Consider the following 19579-nt stretch of genomic DNA (forward strand, 5'->3'; position numbering starts at 1 on the left):
AGTTTATTTTTTGATATCAGTGAGAATAAATCTATCCCGTAATTATTTGCTGTTCAATTATGTATAAATTACTGGTTTCTATAAAAATATTTCTGCAAAGATAGAACAGTTTCAGAGAAAGTTTAGCATGAACAGGGTTCACATGCACATATAAAACACATCTTCCACGTGGTTATTTATACATTGGTTTATTATTCAATCATCATTTCTGACACGTTTTTGTTTTCTTTGAATTTATGGACAATTAACTACAAATGTCTGCAAACAACAACAAAAAAGCTATTATTAAATAATATTGCACCATTTAAATTTTGTTTTGTGCAATTAAAATCGAAAATATAACTCTACAATGCTTCGTATAATGGTCCTTCCCTAGAGGCACATATGTAACCAATTACATTCAGTCTCTTCCCAAACAGAGATATAAAACGGCATCATATTGCACCCCACTAAAAAATGGCTCTTAATATGCGTTTCGTATATCTAATAACAAAGTTTGGTAATAAACAACGAACAAATATGTGACAAATGTTAAGCGAATATAGTTATAAAATAATTGTAACGATTCAGGAAATGTTATAGGGTGTATTTATATAAGGGTAAATGTAGTGGGTTACGCACACAGTTAAATAAAACACATTTTTAAATCTAATCATCATCAAACGACACTTGAAGCGTGTGCATTCAAATACATTTGTATCTCCTACATTTCATTAAACTGTGTGATAAAATGTAAGAGGAAAATATTACTTTGTCCCTCATCGAAATGAAATATTTCTTCAGTACCGTTTAAAAGAAAATAAAAGAACAAAATACAGTCATTAATTTTGATTTCATTTATTCCTGTCTTTCATTCTCTTTTTCCTTCCGTCTATCTGTTTTCTCTTTCTTCATCTTAGTGGAAAATGAAATATTTTCAATTCTTTTATCTGAGCCTGGATGCATCCAATAATTTGTAGGAAAATAGAGAATTCGCATTAAAAAATATCGGCTTTGAATATCGAACATGACACTTTCCACTTATCAATCGACACACTCTAAAACCAGAGGCTGAAAAGTTTCGTTACTGAATGAAAAATCAAGAACCCAAATTAAGACTATGCTCCACAGAAATAAATACTGTGATGACTGTGGAAGAAGGCTTATGGAAATGTATACAGCGCGAACGAAGTTTCAGTCGGAAAGTTCTCTTCTGAGTTCGAGTGCAGAAGTGTGTTGTCTTTAGACTGAAGAAACGGATTTTCCTTTTACATTCTGTTATAGGCTCGCCTTGTCTTCGTTACGAGAACACAAACTTGTCACATACGTAACTGCTCATTTTAAATCCTAGTTGCAAATTCACAGAACTGCAATCATTTATGTGGTTTCTATTCTCGGATAAAACTCACACGTTCATCAAAACAAAGTTTTACCATCTATTCCGGTATGTTCGTGGTTTTACTTAGACTCTCCAAACAAAATAAGAGTGATACCTCAAAATAAATCACAACTGCCAAATTCTTACCTACTCTTTGATAAAATCCTATTTAACACGACAAATTCTGTAGCTCTAAAATCGTCATTAAATAGCGTAATAATCAATCAAATTATGATTGTAATGGTTATATTTATTCATATCTTCTAACCAAGGCTAAGAAAATAAGTCAATGAAACGCTGTTTGGTTTAGAGGTTCATAAAATAGATGTTTAATAAACTTTATGACGAATATTCATGTTGTAAAACATGTTGATAAAACTCAAATTAAGTTAATGACAGAGTACACCACTGTTTGATAAGTAGTTCATCAGACAAGCAATCTTGAAACTTATCGTCTACCAGTGTTAAAATATGCCTTGATATGTTGCAATTTAAAAGGGGCGAAACGTAAGAAAAAATTAATGGCACAATAGCACATACTGTGCAAATATAAAACAGGCTTGTTAGAATATCAACACACACCTTTAACAAAGAAATAATGCCTGTTATACACTGTAATATATGGAAATATTGACAAACAAACATGTTATTAGCCTACAAAGGAGAGGACGAAACAGATAAAAGGGTACAGACAGAATGGTTGAACCTCACATACACGAAAAAAACTCAGAATACACGGTCCGACAATCAGATACAAAACTGACCAGCAGAACATTTTTCCACGGAGTTTACATGATTGATGCTTTGTATTTATAATTTTTAAACGGTCAAAACGCTTCTTAAATTACATTAAATTTCCGTCCCTCTGTCTTTCTGTAGGCATGTGATAACTCGAAAACTGCAGAATAAATTCTCATGAAATTTTATACTTGGAATATTTACTAAAATCTGTCGACACATTCCATGATTTATTTGAAATCGGACAAAAGTTACGGGCAAAATACGTTCATTTATGTGCGGATGTGGCTGTCTGGGGAAACCCACATGCGAAATTGGCGGTCAGCCGAGCCAACCACGCTGAGGAATCCTCCTTGATGACGTCATCACTTCGTCGCGGGTGCTGACACACCTGCGACGAAAAGGTCACTGACTCCAGATACCATTCACAAAGGTCAAAGTCACAAAATCTGGCAAACGCTCCCGAATTATGCTGTGCGTATTTTTTATGAAAGCGTTCTTCAATGTAAATTGATCACTATCTTCAAAAGTCTAGAAACTGAAAGAAACGAAGGGAATAACAGGAAAGCGACAAGAATGTTTTAGAAAAAGGAACAAGACACAGGAAGCCATTTTACGCAAAGAGACGACATCGTTAGAATTCTGTCCTTGCTCTTATCTTGAAAGTCATGTGAGGTTTCTTTAAAGACTTTCTTCAGTCTTGGAATTGCAACTTTTTAAAGAAATAAAAGCCCAGAATCCCTTACCTTTTCATTTCTGTATATATCTCATTTCTTTTGATGTTCTATTATAGAAATAAATTATTCACGAATAACTTCTATAACCACATACAAGTGTACTAATAATAATACGAAGTTCTCAGTAATAGCAAAAGGTTATTTTGCTAGAATGTCCAATGGGTCTGCTGCAGTTTGGAGCTCACATATTTTACAAATGTTTTCGTTGATATTCCCTGTCAAAAATTAGTCAGCTTGTTTTTTTTTTATTGTTGGTAAATCTATTATCTAAGCTAATCAGCAGCAAAAAGACGACATTAAGTAAAGTCGTAAAGTCCGTTAATACCAATAACAAAACTCGACAACTTAGAAAAACAGATAATTTTTCTCTGTATTTAGTTAAATATGTAATATACGGGTACATGTTTATGACAAAAGACACGGTCTTAAGGCGTCGGGGAGAATTATAGGAAATCTTAAAAGTTTTGATTCGGACGTAATATAAGGTTTAGAATAGTGGATAGATATGGACCAGTAATAAAAGTCGCCGGATTAATGTAATTTTCGCTGGATTCGATCAAAAGTAAACCTTACTTTATACAAGCTCGAAACAAAATATTTTCTCAGAGGCGGGGTTTGTGCTAATGGTTTGATTTCAGGTCCTCACGGCGGCGAGTTTGAAGATGACTGTCTTCTGGGATACTGCGCCGAACAGTCTGGAGCAAGTTTACCGACGTTTCAGAAGCATTTTCTGCCTCCATCTTACACGGATAATTCTTACTGACACACAACGCTGCTACGATCGAGCAATGCTACAACTGGATGGCACAACAGAAGAGATCCGAAACATGTTTCAGATTGAGAATATTTGACGAAATATATGAAAAACTCACCTAACATTATGTGTAGTACGATTAGCTTTTCAAAAAGAGAATTGCGCCTGTAACATTTTAATTTAGGTCTCCAATAAATCAACATCAGCCCCGATTGGGTACGCAATATTACAAAGAACCTATTTTTAAGATGATTTTAACTTAATTTAGCTTCATCTTCTCATTTTTCTTTGAGCGAGGAATATTCCAGGTGTACGTTTATTGAATGCGAAGAACATTATTTCATTTGTGGATTCACAGAGGTCGTGAGTATCGCGTAGAGATTCGCAGTAATGGGCAATATTTGCATACCATAAAACCAGATACAGAGGACTCTTTCCTCCCCCCCTCGGCAATCAAGGATATCATCTATTAAATTATACGACCCGCCCAGATAACAAAGACAAATCCAGCGGCGGAATGGCTGGCCGGACCTCGTTTGAGCAGAGTTCCTACATGATAGTCAATAGTATATCGTCTTTTGATACTCAGCCTACGTGCAGACACTGTACAGAAACAAAACACGGAAAACCTTTTAGAAAGTAGTAACTAGGAAGACTTAGAAACAGAGGAAATAATTACAAACATTCGTGTTAACAGGCCTAAACATTTTAAAGTTGGGTGTGTAAGGAATTGGTATATTACATACATAAATATCATTACAACATATTTATGGCTTTTTTGTTTACTTAATTCAGCCATTCTGTAGGGCCTTGGCCTTCCCATCTGGAATAAACGCACAGTAGAAATGTCGCGGCAAGAATGAAATGTATGTTGATAATAATATAATTGACTTAAATACATTATCGACAATTCATGACATGTCTAAGTGGAAACATCTCGCGCGATAGATAGGTAGAGTATCAGTCAGGTGGTGCTGAGTCAGTCCAACACTGGTTCTCGTATCATGGCAACTCGTGGTGGGGGTTTAAAAAAAGCTGTTTCGCTCTTGTATTTGAATTGCAAATTCTTAGAAATTATTCAAACCCGATGTCATATCTGAAGTATCAGTGTTGAAGGCTGCATTTAACAGCAATAATTGCGCTGCCGTGTTTATGAAATGTAAAACCAATATTTACATCTGTGACATGGAAAGAAACATTCGTTTACATTTTGTTTCAGTACACTATCGTTATGTTTTCATTATTTCTTCGTTTATTTAAGATTTTTCAGCAACCCAAGTTATTGGTTATATCATTGAATTGTGGGGAGATAACCATTCAGAGATAGCAAGAAAATAGATTAAGGCAATATCAAAATTCGAATAAAAATAATATAACTAATTTAACATCCATGTCTCTCCACGTCAGTTCGAGAGTGTGGTTCTACGTTTCACATGGCTCTGGGGCTAATGAATAACTTTTTCACTAATGATAATAAACCCTTCGAAGTCGAAGCTCGTCTAAATAATATTTAAGAATTCAGCCGGTACCGTAAACAAAACACAACAATTATCTATTACAAATATGATATAGTGAACGTTGTTTAATAAAATAATCCGTAGATACTCATCGCCCTGATGATGGAGGCAGCAAGGACCTCTGAAACGCTGGTAAAATTCTACCAGACTACAAGGCGCAGCTACCCGGAAGTCTCATCGCCGTAAAAACATCAAATCCTAGTTTCAAATAATCTCTTTTTACAACCAGAATAATACAGAATGCAGAGTTTCTGACTGTCAAGGCAACGGATAGATATAGTTTCCACGACTGACCACCATTTTTAACAGCATGCGGTGTATATTCTTGGAGCTAAAAACATCGTTCTTAAATATTATTCAAATTAGTTGTCCTATAAAAGGCTAACAATAGCCCACACGCTGACTTCAATTAACATGTCTTCGGTCATCGTTCAGGTAAATTCCTTTTTCCTTATCATTGTCTTTTAGCAATAATATACAATTGTTGTTTCAAACGCATATTTCTTGTTCTTATTTGCGTTATTTCGGCTATATAAATTTAAAATAGTCAGCCAATTTATTTGTACATTCTTTCTTTCATTTTACATTTATTTTCTTTTGAAGTATTGTATCAGCTTTCTTTTCCTAGCGACGAATTTTCCTATTTGCCAAGACAGTGTAATTTATATTTCTTCATTTCATTTATACGAAATATCATTATTACACTTTCTCTACCTTCCGAAATTAATTTAGATTCTTTTCCATCCACCCAATTTTTCAATCACAGCCAAATTTATTTAACAAAGGCAGACAACTACTTCAATGATTTTCCCTGCCATAAATTCAAAAAATAATTTCAGAATTTCAGTATAGAATAACGAGTAAAAAACAAACACTACAAAAAGACAAGACAACTGACAATAGAGTAAGCTGAGAGAGCTCAATAGGTCCCAGCTACCGTCTGTAATACTCAAGTCCGAATGAAAGCAGGGGTAGAGACTTTTCTCTTAGCAACCTTACACAGACAGATTCTAAGCTACCGTCTATGCAAAAATTACCCCAGGTAATGCACGCTGCCACCCTCCTAGGGAAAACGCGATAGACATGCATGTACGGGCTCATAAATTGTTCCCCGCTCACGTTAGGGCGTGAAGATAACTAATACATCCCTCCACCCCCTCCAAAATCTTCATGGCGTGGTGCGGTTAAACGCAGAGGAGCATTTATCTAGCGCTTAACCGCTGATACCCGAAGGTTCAACTTTGCTAATAAGAGAGGCCGCCATTGGACACGGCCCAATGCTAGTTCGTCCAACTCACGAACACCAGAAAAGGAACGGGCAATAACCACAATTGACAAAGCGCGAATCTCACCGGTTTAACGAGTATCTGTTGTTATTTAACTATAAATAACCAGAAAAAATATTTTTTTCTTAACCTCTAATTATGTATACAACATGCTTTAGCAACCAGATCACTGCGTATAGTTAAGATTATATTTACGTGTTTCAGTCGATGCTCAGTATAAATAACAAGTGTTCTTAATGGTCATTTAAAAACTCCAGTTTATAACAATTATATGGTTTCTCGGAAGTAAATATCGTTTCAGGGAAGTTTTCTCAATCAAAAGTTCAAATACCATATCGTTGGGCCTCGGTAAGAAGCACTTAACTCAAACATATTCTATATTGACTTCAGTCCTTATCAAACATCACATATAAAATATAAATAAATATAAAATATAAAACGTAAAGTTCTGTGTAATAAGACACCACTATATTTCTTGTTTTCATATGTTGCATTTAATCTTCTTTAAAGAAAAAAACCTGAATAAATTCGATCATTTCAAAAAATGTAAGACGTACAATATTTTAAGATTCTATATTAAATTACAGCAGTACTAGGAATATTTGAGCATCAAGAGTGCCGCCATATTGGCATTACAAAGACGGAGAATTAAAAATTAGTAAGATAGTAATCTATTAACACTTTGAAGCACCGTGATACTTATATGTGCTACCTATTGTCACTTTTAATAACTCCTCATTTCGCCCACAGTTTATTTATAGATTTCTTACGATTTTAAGACTGGATAGCGATTATTTGCCTAAGCCTCGTTTATCAATTAATCTTTCTAACACAGACGTGTGGTTTTCTTTGAGGTAAAAACTAAATTTATAATATTTGATTAACTTCGTGCTTCAAAGGGTTAAATGCAACGAACCCCGGGCAGTTTTACGATAATCAATCTTCACTTATCGTCTATAATATCGGCATCCATAACTGACTCAAACAGACACTACTTAATATTAGTAACACATATGGATAAGTACGTTCCCCATGAATAATACAAATCAACTTTATTATCCTCTTCATTATCTTCAATAGTTAATCAACTATTTCGTAAATTCTGACAAATCCAATGTAGTTATCAATGCGTGTCTACAAGTGTTGAAACTGATACAAGACAAGTGATAAATAAACGCGTAAGACCCATGTAACAGGAAACAAATTGCGATGTTTCAAACACCTGTTACCCCAATATTATGGTCCAGTACTTACCACCTCTGGTTCGAAGCCCAAACAGGTCAGAGACCATACTGATGTAGCTTTTGATTCGTTTTCTAATTCTCTGTAACAGAAAGTGAAATAAGTCACATTCATGCCAATCTTGACATCCATAGCAGTAGCAGCATTAACAAAAACAAGACTGGAAAGTGTACTCGTTAGAGTATAATGATAAACCAAAAATATTCATCATTCCACATAATGTAGATCGTTCTTGCACTGATGTCATCCCATATCATGCAAGTTGTATACCCTGTAAGAATAATTGACCCCCGATCATGTAGGCTGAGTACCCGTAGAAAATATTACCCTCTCCCCGCCCATGAAGGTTGAGTAACCCTCAGGAACAATAGCCCCCGGTCATGTACGCTGAAGATTCCCAAAAGAATACTGACCCCAGGCATGCACGTTGACTGTCCTCGTAGAAATACTGAGAGCCGGTCATGCAGGTTACATATCCCGTAGGAACTGTGATCACTCCCGCGAAAAAAAAATACAATCGGGCATTCGAACGTGAGAAACACACAATAATAATTTTAACCGTGTGCGGAGTAAAATATCGGAAAGTAAGAAAAAAACATCAAGAGAATGGGCAAAATTATGCATTTTAGTGAGGAGAAAATGCACACAAAATTTTGGTCACATACTTCAAAGAAAGAGACCGTGTGTGAGATCCAGGCGTATAATGCAGGAAAGACCTCACAATGGATCACAGAAATAAGTAAAAAGTTGCAGACGCTTGTAAACGCAACTATTAACTTCTTAAGTAATCTGCTCCATGACGTTAATAAATAATTCATTACTAACTAACTAGATAGCTTACCGAAACCGAAGGTTCATCACCGAATGAACAAAAGCCCTCCACCAGACTCTGTCCTGGACCAACAAAATCCAGTCTCATTCAACTCCTATCTTCCATAGATCCCACCTGACATTTTCCTCGCATCTATGTCATTACACTAATATAATTTATTCAAGTGCTTTACAACAGCAAATAAGGCCAATACACTGAAGCACTACAGAAACAAGGTATTTTGAAAGTAAATAATATGCATACAGTAGACTAAAAATTATAATTTCAAGGTGTAACACAGAAATCATGGTCCAAATGCACGATATCAAAACTGAAGAGTATGGGGAAAATAAATGTAAGGTCCCTGTAGATTACATTCGTAGTAGACACACATCCAACTGGAAGCCAGGATAGTCTCCAATTAACTTTACAAGTTTGCGTACACAAACAGAATCAAGAATAGAAGTGCAATGACGTTTGTTTTAAAAGCACTGATGATGGATAGAATCATCGTTAAACAACCTAAAAAAAACAAATTTGAATAAATATTTGTTCTTTATTTATGTACTGTAAGGTTTATAGAAACAGAGTCAATTGACGCTAATTTTAAGAAATGTAATAAAGTTCTGGTTTAGTGAGGCGTACAACCTAAGCTGTAGAGGTAGAGATGTTTAAAACGGACGAGTTTTCAACACACTTTTTGTTTCGATAGTGGTAAAGTCAATAAAATAATAACAAGTTAGCAAATTTATGCACAACGCAACAGTTCAGGCGCGTTTCCAGGATTTGACTTTCGTCAGATTTTACAATTTAAGATCAATCCTCATAGCCTGGCAGCCACGGAAAAAGAAAAGAAGATTATAAATTCATTACGTTTGTTTTTCATTCTAAGCTTTGCGACATTCGGCTGAAACAACAGAAACAGCTTACAACAATACATGGAATGTGATCATTACAAATGCCCCATTTATATAACTCCCTATTGTCAGCTTTCTGGAAATTCGTTCAGACGTTCTCGAGTTGTTATATGCGCACAGACGGACATCACGGCCGACGATGACACCGCGGAGAATCATGGGTAATGGCTCCATTGCGCAACAGCATCAACCCACCTCATAAATTCGAGCATCCATCAAGCTGGTATCACCGATTGCCGAGGATTGAGAGGTATGGTATAAGGTCCATACCAAATTTCACGAAAATCAGTTCAACCCTTCTCGAGTTGTCATAGGCGTGCTAACAGACGTGTAATACAAATTCGAGCATCCATTTCGGTATTACGGTTTTTGGAAATTAAAATGTACGAGTTTAGATTTGCATCCAATGACTAAAAGTGTCAATTCTACTTCGGTAGGTTGTGTGAACGTGTGAATTGAATACAAATGGCTCAGGATAAGACATAATGGTGGTCTCTTGTAAAACAAGGCGATGAGACTCCTGTTACAGACATATTTTAATAAATTTTCTCCTCAGCACCTTGATTTCAAACACCCTCAATCAATGTTCTTCCCTTCATGTTAAAGACAAGTTTCAAGCTACCACAAAACAAATGGAATTATATTTCTATGTATTTTAACCCTTGAGTCCTTCTCGAAGGTATCACCACCTTGTCGAAGGCAATCTGCCGGGTGAGGAGGCTTGCGTGCTCAAATGACCCTTAGGGCTATGCCGGCCTGAGCTTCGGCTCATGGTAGGGTCACCCAAGCCGGACAGGTCTAAGGAGATGCGCTAGACTAAGAGTGATACCCTGGTCCTCCAGGTTGGGGGTTGGGTGTAGGGCTAACAACCTTTCACCTTTAAAAAAAATATGTGTTACGAAAAAATCAACCAAGCCTCGGATCAGGACGGACTCTTTGGCACGACCACGGCAATTGAAAAAGGACATGAGATTTGGTACCTGGAACATTAGGAGCCTCTATAGGGCTGGGGCACTGAAATCAGTGTGTAGGGAATTAGGGAATTATAAGTTAGACTTAGTGGCAGTGCAGGAAGTGCGATGGGAGGGGGAGGGCACGATCCCAGTGGACAATTTTACATTTTTCTATGGAAAGGGGAATGACAATCATCAGCTAGGGACGGGTTTTTTTGTTCATAGCAGAATTAGGGCAGCAGTTAAGAGAGTAGAATTTGTTAGTGACAGGTTGTCTTACGTAATTTTGGAAGGACGTTGGTGCGACATCATTGTCCTTAATGTTCATGCCCCAACTGAAGACAAAAGCGATGATATCAAGGATAGCTTTTATGAAGAATTGGAATCAGTATTTGATACATTTGGCAAGTATCACATGAAAATTCTGCTAGGAGATTTCAATGCAAAAATTGGGAGGGAGGATGTCTTCAAACCCACAATAGGCAGCGAGAGTCTCCATGCACTTAGTAATGATAATGGCGTCAGAGCAGTGACCTTCGCTACGTCAAAAGATTTAATTGTAAAAAGTACAAAATTTCCACACCGTGATGTTCATAAATACACTTGGACTTCCCCAGATGGCAGAACACACAATCAAATAGATCATGTTTTAGTAGATAAGAGAAGGCAGACAAATGTAATTGATGTGAGATCATTCAGAGGAGCAGATTGCGACACTGATCATTATCTGGTGGTAGCAAAAGTGAGGGAGCGGCTTTCAGTAAGTAGACGAACTAAACAAAATTTTGACACAGAAAGATTTGATTTGAAAAAATTAAGTGAGGGAGAGGCAAAGGAACAATATCAAGTTGAAATTTCGAATAGGTTTCAAATTTTAGAGACAAATGAGGATAATGAAAGTGTGGACATCAACAGGGAGTGGGAAAATGTCAGAAACTGCATCAAAATTTCAGCAAAAGAGAAACTAGGATACTACAGGAGAAAGCAAAATAAACCGTGGTTTGATGAAGAATGTTCAAAATTAATAGATCGAAGGAAGCAAACAAAATTTCAATGTTTGCAGAACCCAAACAAAACAAATGCGGATAATCTATGTAACGTGAGACGTGAGGCTAGTAGAACCTTTAGGACTAAGAAAAGGGAATACCTGAAGGGCAAAATTGCTGAACTTGAGACAAATAATAAGGAAAAAAACATCAGAGACCTGTACAGAGGCATTAATAACTTTAAGAAAGGATATCAACCCCAGACCAATTTGGTAGAGGATGATAGTGGCAATTTGCTTGCAGATCCAATAAAAATTGTGAATAGGTGGAAAAATTTCTTTAGCGAGCTCTTAAATGTTCATAATACTGGTGATATTAGACAGATTAAAATACATACAGCTGAACTGTTGGTGCCAGAACCTAGTTTAGATGAAGTGGAACTAGCCATTGGGAAGTTGAAAAGTTATAAATCTCCAGGAATTGATCAGATTCCGGCCGAATTAATTAAAGCAGGTGGCAAAGGGTTGCATATGAGGATCCATAAGCTTATTCAGTTAATTTGGGATAAGGAAGAGATGCCACATCAATGGAAGGAATCCATAATTATTCCTATTTATAAGAAGGGGGACAAGACTGAGTGTGGTAATTACCGAGGAATATCGCTGCTATCAACCTCATACAAAATTCTATCCAACATTCTTTTGGCAAGATTAACCCCATATGCGAATGAAACTATTGGGGATCATCAGTGTGGGTTCAGACGAAACAGATCAACGATTGATCAGATCTTTTGCATTCGTCAGATACTAGAGAAAAAATGGGAGTTCGGTGGGACTGTACATCAGTTATTTATAGATTTCAAAAAAGCCTATGACTCTGTGAAGAGAGAAGTGCTATATAATATTCTTATTGAATTTGGTATACCAAAGAAGCTAGTGGGTCTAATAAAAATGTGCTTAAATGAAACCTGCAGCAAAATTCGAGTAGGTAAATATGTATCTGAGACATTCCTCATCAAGAACGGTCTAAAACAAGGAGATGCTTTGTCTCCCTTGCTCTTTAACTTTGCGCTAGAATACGCCATCAGGAAGGTCCAAGGTAGGCAGGAGGGTTTGCAATTGAACGGGACACATCAGCTATTGGCATATGCTGATGATGTTAATTTATTGGGGGACGATATAAATACAATAAAGAGGAACGCAGAAGTTTTACTAGAGGCTGGTAGACAAGTGGGGCTGGAAGTAAATTCAGAAAAAACTAACATGTTAGTATCTCGTCATCAGAAGACAGGCGGGCAAAATTATCTTAGGGTAGCTAATAAATCCTTTGAAAGGGTTACAAAGTTCAAATATTTGGGAACAACAATAACAAATCAAAATGATACTTGTGAGGAAGTTAGGAGGAGACTAAATTCCGGAAATGCTTGCTACTTCTCAGTCCAAAATATTTTGTCTTCCCGTCTGATTTCTAAGAACCTGAAAATTAAAGTATACAAAACAATAATCTTGCCTGTTGTTTTGTATGGGTGCGAAACATGGTCTCTCACTCAGAGGGAGGAACACAGATTGCAGGTGTTTGAGAATCGGGTGTTGAGGAGGATATTTGGGCCTAAGAGGGAAGACGATGGGGCGTGGAGAAAACTGCACAATGACGAGCTTAAAAATCTGTACTGCTCCCCCAGTATTGTGAGGGTGATTAAGTCGAGAAGAGTGAGATGGGCGGGACATGTAGCGCGCATGGATGGGACAAGAGGTGTGCACCGGGTACTGGTTGGGAAACCTGAAGGGAAGAGACCGCTGGGGAGACCTAGACGTAGATGGGAGGATAATCTCAGGCGGGATCTATGGGAGATAGGAGTTGAAGGAAACTGGATTTTGTTGGCCCAGGACAGGGTCCGGTGGAGGGCTTTGGTTAATTCGGTGATGAACCTTCGGGTTCGGTAAGCCATCTAGTTAGTTAGTTAGTTCTTAGATGTCAGAATAGAAGAAAAAAGATTTTCAACAGAATTAAATTGTTATTTTTAAATCTTGCAGGCGTTCAGCTGACAAACACGTTAAATTATCTGCCTATTTATCCTTAAAAGAAAAACAGATTTTAAATTATTATTTACAAAATGTAACCGATCGTGTAATTTATTATCAGTTCTGTAAAATAATTATATATGTTATGTATGTACGATACCGGTATTTCGACGTATGTGTAAGCTAGTACGTTAAATTAACAAACACTCACAAAAATACAAAGTAGGCACCGGAGTACCACAATCGAATGACAAAGTACGAAACTGCTGTTTATAGCACATCGTGTAATGACGACAACAAAGAACTTTGGATCAATCCCGCAAGTTATCAAGTTTCCAACCAAATTAAATGCACTAATAAAAACCCAATTACCCACTTACAATACCACAGTAATAACGCAATCTGACATTTCGGTTAATTTAACGTAAAACGACACTGGCTGAATTCATACCCTCTTGTAAATGTGAAAGCATGGTTATTTGTGTCATCCTATTCAGCTCCATTTTTTGCTGATGAAAATGGCTTCGGAGCATCGATCCTGTAAGTTGGTGATTCGGAACGGGTTAAATCGGGTATACAAAAATTTAGTTCCCGTATGCGTGTTTTACAGGAAGCATTTGGGAGACCAATTTGTAGGTGGGAAGGTTAATAAATATGTGTGGAACTGGACTAGACTGAAGATTTCCGTCTTCTGGGTTGTTGCGCTGTGTGGTCTGGTCGATGTTAACCAAACGTTTCAGAGGTCATACTGCCTCCGTCATCGCCCTGATGGCGGAGGCAGTATGACCTCTGAAACGTTGGTTAACATCGACCAGACGACACAGCGCAACAACCCAGAAGACAGAAATCTTCATACTCATCGCCGTGATGATGGAGGCAGTATGACCTCTGAAACGTTGGTAAACATCGACCAGACTACACAACGCAACAACCCAGAAGACAGAAGTCTTCATACTCTGATGACGGAGGCAGTATGACCTCTGAAACGTTTGTTAACATCGACCAGACTACACAGCGCAACAACCCAGAAGACAGAAATCTTCATTCTCACCGCTGTGAGAACCTCAAGTCTTACATGGACTAGACAAGGTACATTGAATGGTTCCTGTGAATTCTTCATTCTTCTCAGTCTTTTACATATATTGTCTGCTCACTAGTTTCATTTTATTTAACTACATCTTTCAGCCCAATACGGCCATCACCAGGTCCTAATATAAGTTCAAAATCATTGCACAGCTCTGTACTACTTTAAAATATTCGCGATATTGTCTGAAGGAATAAGAATATAAAATTAATGGTTACAATTTTATATTTAACTACGAAAGTAGTTCAAACTTCCGGCACAACTTGGTGAGTCCTGATGCATTTATATCTAGGGCGTGTGTACTGTACCTTTTCAGAACATTATAATGGACGCTCAAGATACATAAAGCGAGCGAGACATTTCATGACAATTGCGTTAAATTGTTCTTTTAGACTTTATTCACCGCCCAAGTATTACTATTAAGTTAATAAAATTACTGACTTTCGGAAAGTTGGACCCATCTATTAAGCCTCCTGATTTAACTAGTGTCAACATGGACGTGCTGGGCGACTACAAGCTTCTTAAGAAACGTTGGTCTTTTCATGTTTCAACCACTTAACTCGGCTGATAGCCCGAGAAGATTACATAGTCGAGGTGAGAGCTCAAGATCATACTTCTTAAGAAAACTTCCGCACATAAAGTTTGTTAGTTTAGGTGTTTAGGCATTATACGTTAATTTTATATATTTTGTTTAAAACGCGTATAAAAACGTAATGTCTGGCAGCGGCGTTTATGGTTATTTTGACGCGTTAAAATAACGCAGTATTAAATCTCAATGGTACACCCACAACGACGTATCAGATGCTTCCAAGACCATCAGTAGCCACTGCTTTGGGTCCTTGTCCTTTCTTCGTACTGTACAAAATTAAATCTGTTCTTTATAGCTGAGGAGAATTTGTTATACTGAACAATACAGCCATACAATGAACACTAACGTGGGCGCGGACTAAAGCACGATAGTCGGACACTTCTCTCGCCAAGCCGGTCCGATCCATAATGAGCTTTACGGTTGCGCTGCCTAGAAAAATGACTGTATCAGACATTCTGTTCGCTATCTCTGGGTAGTAACGATGTAGCGATGGGTAAATTCAGCTAGCTTTTACGTAATGATTCAAACAAAATTCGAGGAGTCAACAAGTACTTCCAAGAACTTATTTTGTTTGCATAACAGCGAATATCAAATTCCTAACAGCAGGTTACTAAAATTTACTAAGTTATATGAAACTACAGAAACGAAATAGCCTTCGGGATATGAAAACTCCTACTTTACATTTTATCCGAGTTGCTTCTACCCTGATTCAGTCAACGGTGTGTCTGTTTCTCTGTTCACTGAACACAAGGGTGAACAATATGGATCAATTTAAAATGTTGTAACTCCTATTATATCTTAGGTAAAACAAACAGAAATAAATTACATGTATAGCATTTAATACATTTTATCTTATTTTGTTCAGGTAACATCAACAGAAGCAAGATATTGACCTGTTCTAGTATTTTCTTCAGACTTCATAAATATTAATGTTTCCGGTTCTTCGTTCTTTAAATTGGTCACCAAAACACAGTTTTTACTCCATTTTTAGAGAGTATTTTATATATATATATATATATATAAATATTAAGCAGAACAACTTGGCAGTGTATGTTCGAAACCCACACACGGCCAATTGTGTTTCTGCATGTCCGTATATTTTGAGGACTCTGCAGCAAAAGTACTCAAGAGAATGAAGAGAAACAGAGATAACCGAATGAAATGAGAAATATAGAAAGAATTGAATAATTAAAAATAAAATTGGAAGAAGACTGAAAGCCGCGGAGGAATAAACACGAAGAAAGAAGTAGTTGGGGAAAGAAAGGAAACAGGCAGTAAAGAAAGAATGAGACAACAAAAGGGAGGAGCAGCTCCTAGAAACAAGAGAGGCGTAAAAATCCCATTTGATTCTCCACTTTAAACGGATTATAAGAAAACCAACTTTTTATGCACAGGTTAGAACCTCGTCCGGTTCTTCGTACTGGTATTTGTTGTTGCGAACTACATTTCATGATCGATTTGACACGTATTCATAACGGTGGGTAGACCTCCATGAGGAGGATGTTATATTGGCCATCAAATTACTGTACTCGAAACATACACAAACAGAAACTCGGTTACAACGCAAGAACGGAATATCACTAAAGTTAGACATAATAAACTAAGCTGGGAAATAGGATTAAAGTCAATTCAATTCGCAAATAGCAGATCACAGTGCAAAGTCAAACGTCTACCTCATCTACAATTGACCAAGTTAAATGTTGCTTAAGATTCACACAAAAGCGTACGACGTCACAAGACGAACAGGAAAGGAAACGCGCGCCCGTGGATGGGTTGCGGGTGAAGTCTTTCCGTGGACTTCAAGTATGCAATTTGGTGACGTCTACCATGACACACTTTAGCCTAAGAAACTGAAACTTGGAGGGCAAACATAAAAAAGTACACGTTACTCATCTGCAATTACAATGGCCAAATTACTGATCAACTGAGCTCTGATCCATGGAATTAATCTGTACCCTTCACTGTTTATTATGAATGTAACCAACTCGGTAAGACGATCATAAATGCACACATTGGAGAGATCGGTACACATAACATTTTATTCTGAATCACTAAAGGGAAATTGGAAATTCTAGGCGTAGATTGGAGAATAATATTAAAATCGATCTTAAAATTATGATGTGAATATCTGGCTCATGGATAGCGTCTGGTGGCGGACTGTTTTGAACACAGTAATAAATATCTGGGCCCTTTAATACACTTTAGAACTTAAACATTATGACATGTGTGAACTTTTTTGAGAGATGGGTAAAATTCAATCATCATATTATGTTTGTAAACATGCTCAATGACTGAACCCACAGAAAGAGAAACACGTACACAAAAAGTATAATGCGTACAGAATAAAAATCTGAAAAACGACTAATCAGGGTATGGTGAGAGAGAGAGAGAGAGAGAGAGAGAGAGAGAGATAGGGAGCATATTGTGATGTTTGTATAGAACGTCAAACAAAACACGTTTGAAAAACTTATATACAGGCCAAATATCCGAAAGTCGAAACACAATTCACGGACAATTCCATAGTGTTTATATCCCAACCTACGAGCATGGTCATGTGGTTCATTTATTTATTTCAAGCTACATATTTTGCTGCTAGGCACACACAGCTACTGACTGATACGTATAGCAGACATATATAACCACTTAAACCCTTAAAAATATTATTATAGTGACAGAAGCAGACATGTCAAAGCTTCTGAAATTGATGCACAAAAATTTACGAAAATACGTCTCTTATATATGCGTTGAAAGACAACAAAACTAACTGAAAGCTCACGTCCCGTTTCTGCAGTAACCAGAGGCTGTGACTTCATCCGCACTGGAAAATCGTGTGATACTAGGCAGGATCTACACCAAAGAAGACACAGAACATAGACGCAACAGGACTGAGAACTGTCTTCCGATGTTGGCCGTCGCGTCTCTTCGGTCTAGACCAGTGGTATTCAACCTTCTTTGTTCGCTTGCCCCCAGATATAATTTCTCTTCAACTTTGTACCCCCAAAGTTGTTGTTGTGTAATTCATGTTATACATAGTATATAATCTACATCCACAATAAATTAAATAAATTACATCCTAAATAATGTATTAAATAATAAGTTTTAAATGAGAAAAAGGAAAACCAAGCTATTAAATAACAAATATATTATTGCCTATCACATAAAAATTAATAAAGGAACAAAGATATTTTAGCAAAGAAAAATAATATGTTTAAATATTTTATCAATTATTAATTAATGTGGTTCAGACCTGCCGCCCAGATAAGAATTACATAACGGAGAGAGAGAGAAAAAATGGCGCTCCTAAATCGAATGTCCTTACGTCCGGTTCTCCTGTGGCTAACCCTAAATCTGCCCTTGATTATTCAGTGTTTATCATAAAATAACATATTTTCTTTAAATTTCGCGTACCCCCGGGGGTACGCGTACCCCAGGTTGAATACGACTGGTCTATATCACATTACGTCACGTTAGTCAAACGAGTTTTTCGCGCCGAGTACTGAGTCTTCCGTACACACCCTGACCTCGCCTAGTGAGTTTCAATAGTGGTTACAGGACCAGTTGAAATTCCTTCTCGCTTTCTACGTCGTTCTTTCATATCACACCCGACTTCTCAAGATTCGTTTTAATATTATCGCCCCTTCAGGTTTACCTACAATTTTGTACAAATTCATTTCCCCTCTCCCCACACACGGCAGAATGCCCCGTCCCTCTCATTCTAATTTATTGAATGTCCCTATTAAAATCGTATTCATTAATTAAGCTGAGAATAAAAAGGATTAAAGCCACGGTGGTCTAGCGGTTAGAACGCTGGCTTTGTAATCCTGGGGTCTAGGGTTCGATTCCCGGCGGTGCCCGAATTTATAACTTGTGTTGGGCAAGGCAGTGATCTAGGCAACGCGGAGTTTTCCTCCGGGGGCTTCCCCGGTTTCTCCGTGGCATCCCAACAATTACTCCATTCACACACAGAAGAAGGCAATGGCAAACCACTTCTGGATCATCTGCCTATAAAACATATGAACAGGTCCCAGTCCGAGAAAAGGATGGAAGGATCCTGTTCATATGGACCTGTCGTCAGACAGAACACTAAATAAATAACAATAAATTCACACAACCTGAATAATGTCGTTTTGAATATGAGAGGCTTCAATGAGTTTCCTGCTTTCACCACAACATTGCCTGCAGACCGCTAAAGCGTTTCTACCACATGGCAGGAATGTGACTAGTGACAGAGAAAATGCATGCAGTTCACGTAAGAAAACTACATTCTACGGGTGTGAAACATGGTCTCACAGTTTAACGAAAGAATATAGATTACAGCTGTTTGAAAACAGCGTATTCGGGACAATATTAGGACCCAAGAGAGATGAATTAACAGAAGGATGGTGAAAAATACATACTGAGGAGCTTCATAGTTTGAAGGCCTTGTCTTCACTGAAAATAACTGGGATAATAAAACAAAGGAAAATGATATTGACGGGGTATGTAGCACGCATGGTAGATACGAGAAATGCATATACAATTTCAGTCGGAAAATCTCACTGGGAAAGAAACCGCTTTGGAGAAATTGACGTGGATGGAAGGACACTG

At 37.3% G+C, this 19579-nt stretch overlaps 1 long non-coding RNA gene across 1 annotated transcript in view; it reads right to left on the reverse strand.

The window, feature by feature from the left end:
* LOC147872316 (uncharacterized) overlaps nt 1-19579 on the reverse strand; it is a 109616-nt gene that overhangs the window by 62768 nt on the left and 27269 nt on the right. Inside the window, exon 2 of the long non-coding RNA XR_015537550.1 lies at nt 7644-7713. This is a non-coding gene — a long non-coding RNA (uncharacterized LOC147872316). The remainder of the gene's footprint in view (nt 1-7643; nt 7714-19579) is intronic.

The sequence above is a fragment of the Zootermopsis nevadensis genome, unplaced genomic scaffold (genome assembly GCF_977971745.1).
Source record: "Zootermopsis nevadensis isolate Lab colony 2312 unplaced genomic scaffold, Znev_1.0 Znev_ptg000028l, whole genome shotgun sequence".
Taxonomy (NCBI): domain Eukaryota; kingdom Metazoa; phylum Arthropoda; class Insecta; order Blattodea; family Termopsidae; genus Zootermopsis; species Zootermopsis nevadensis.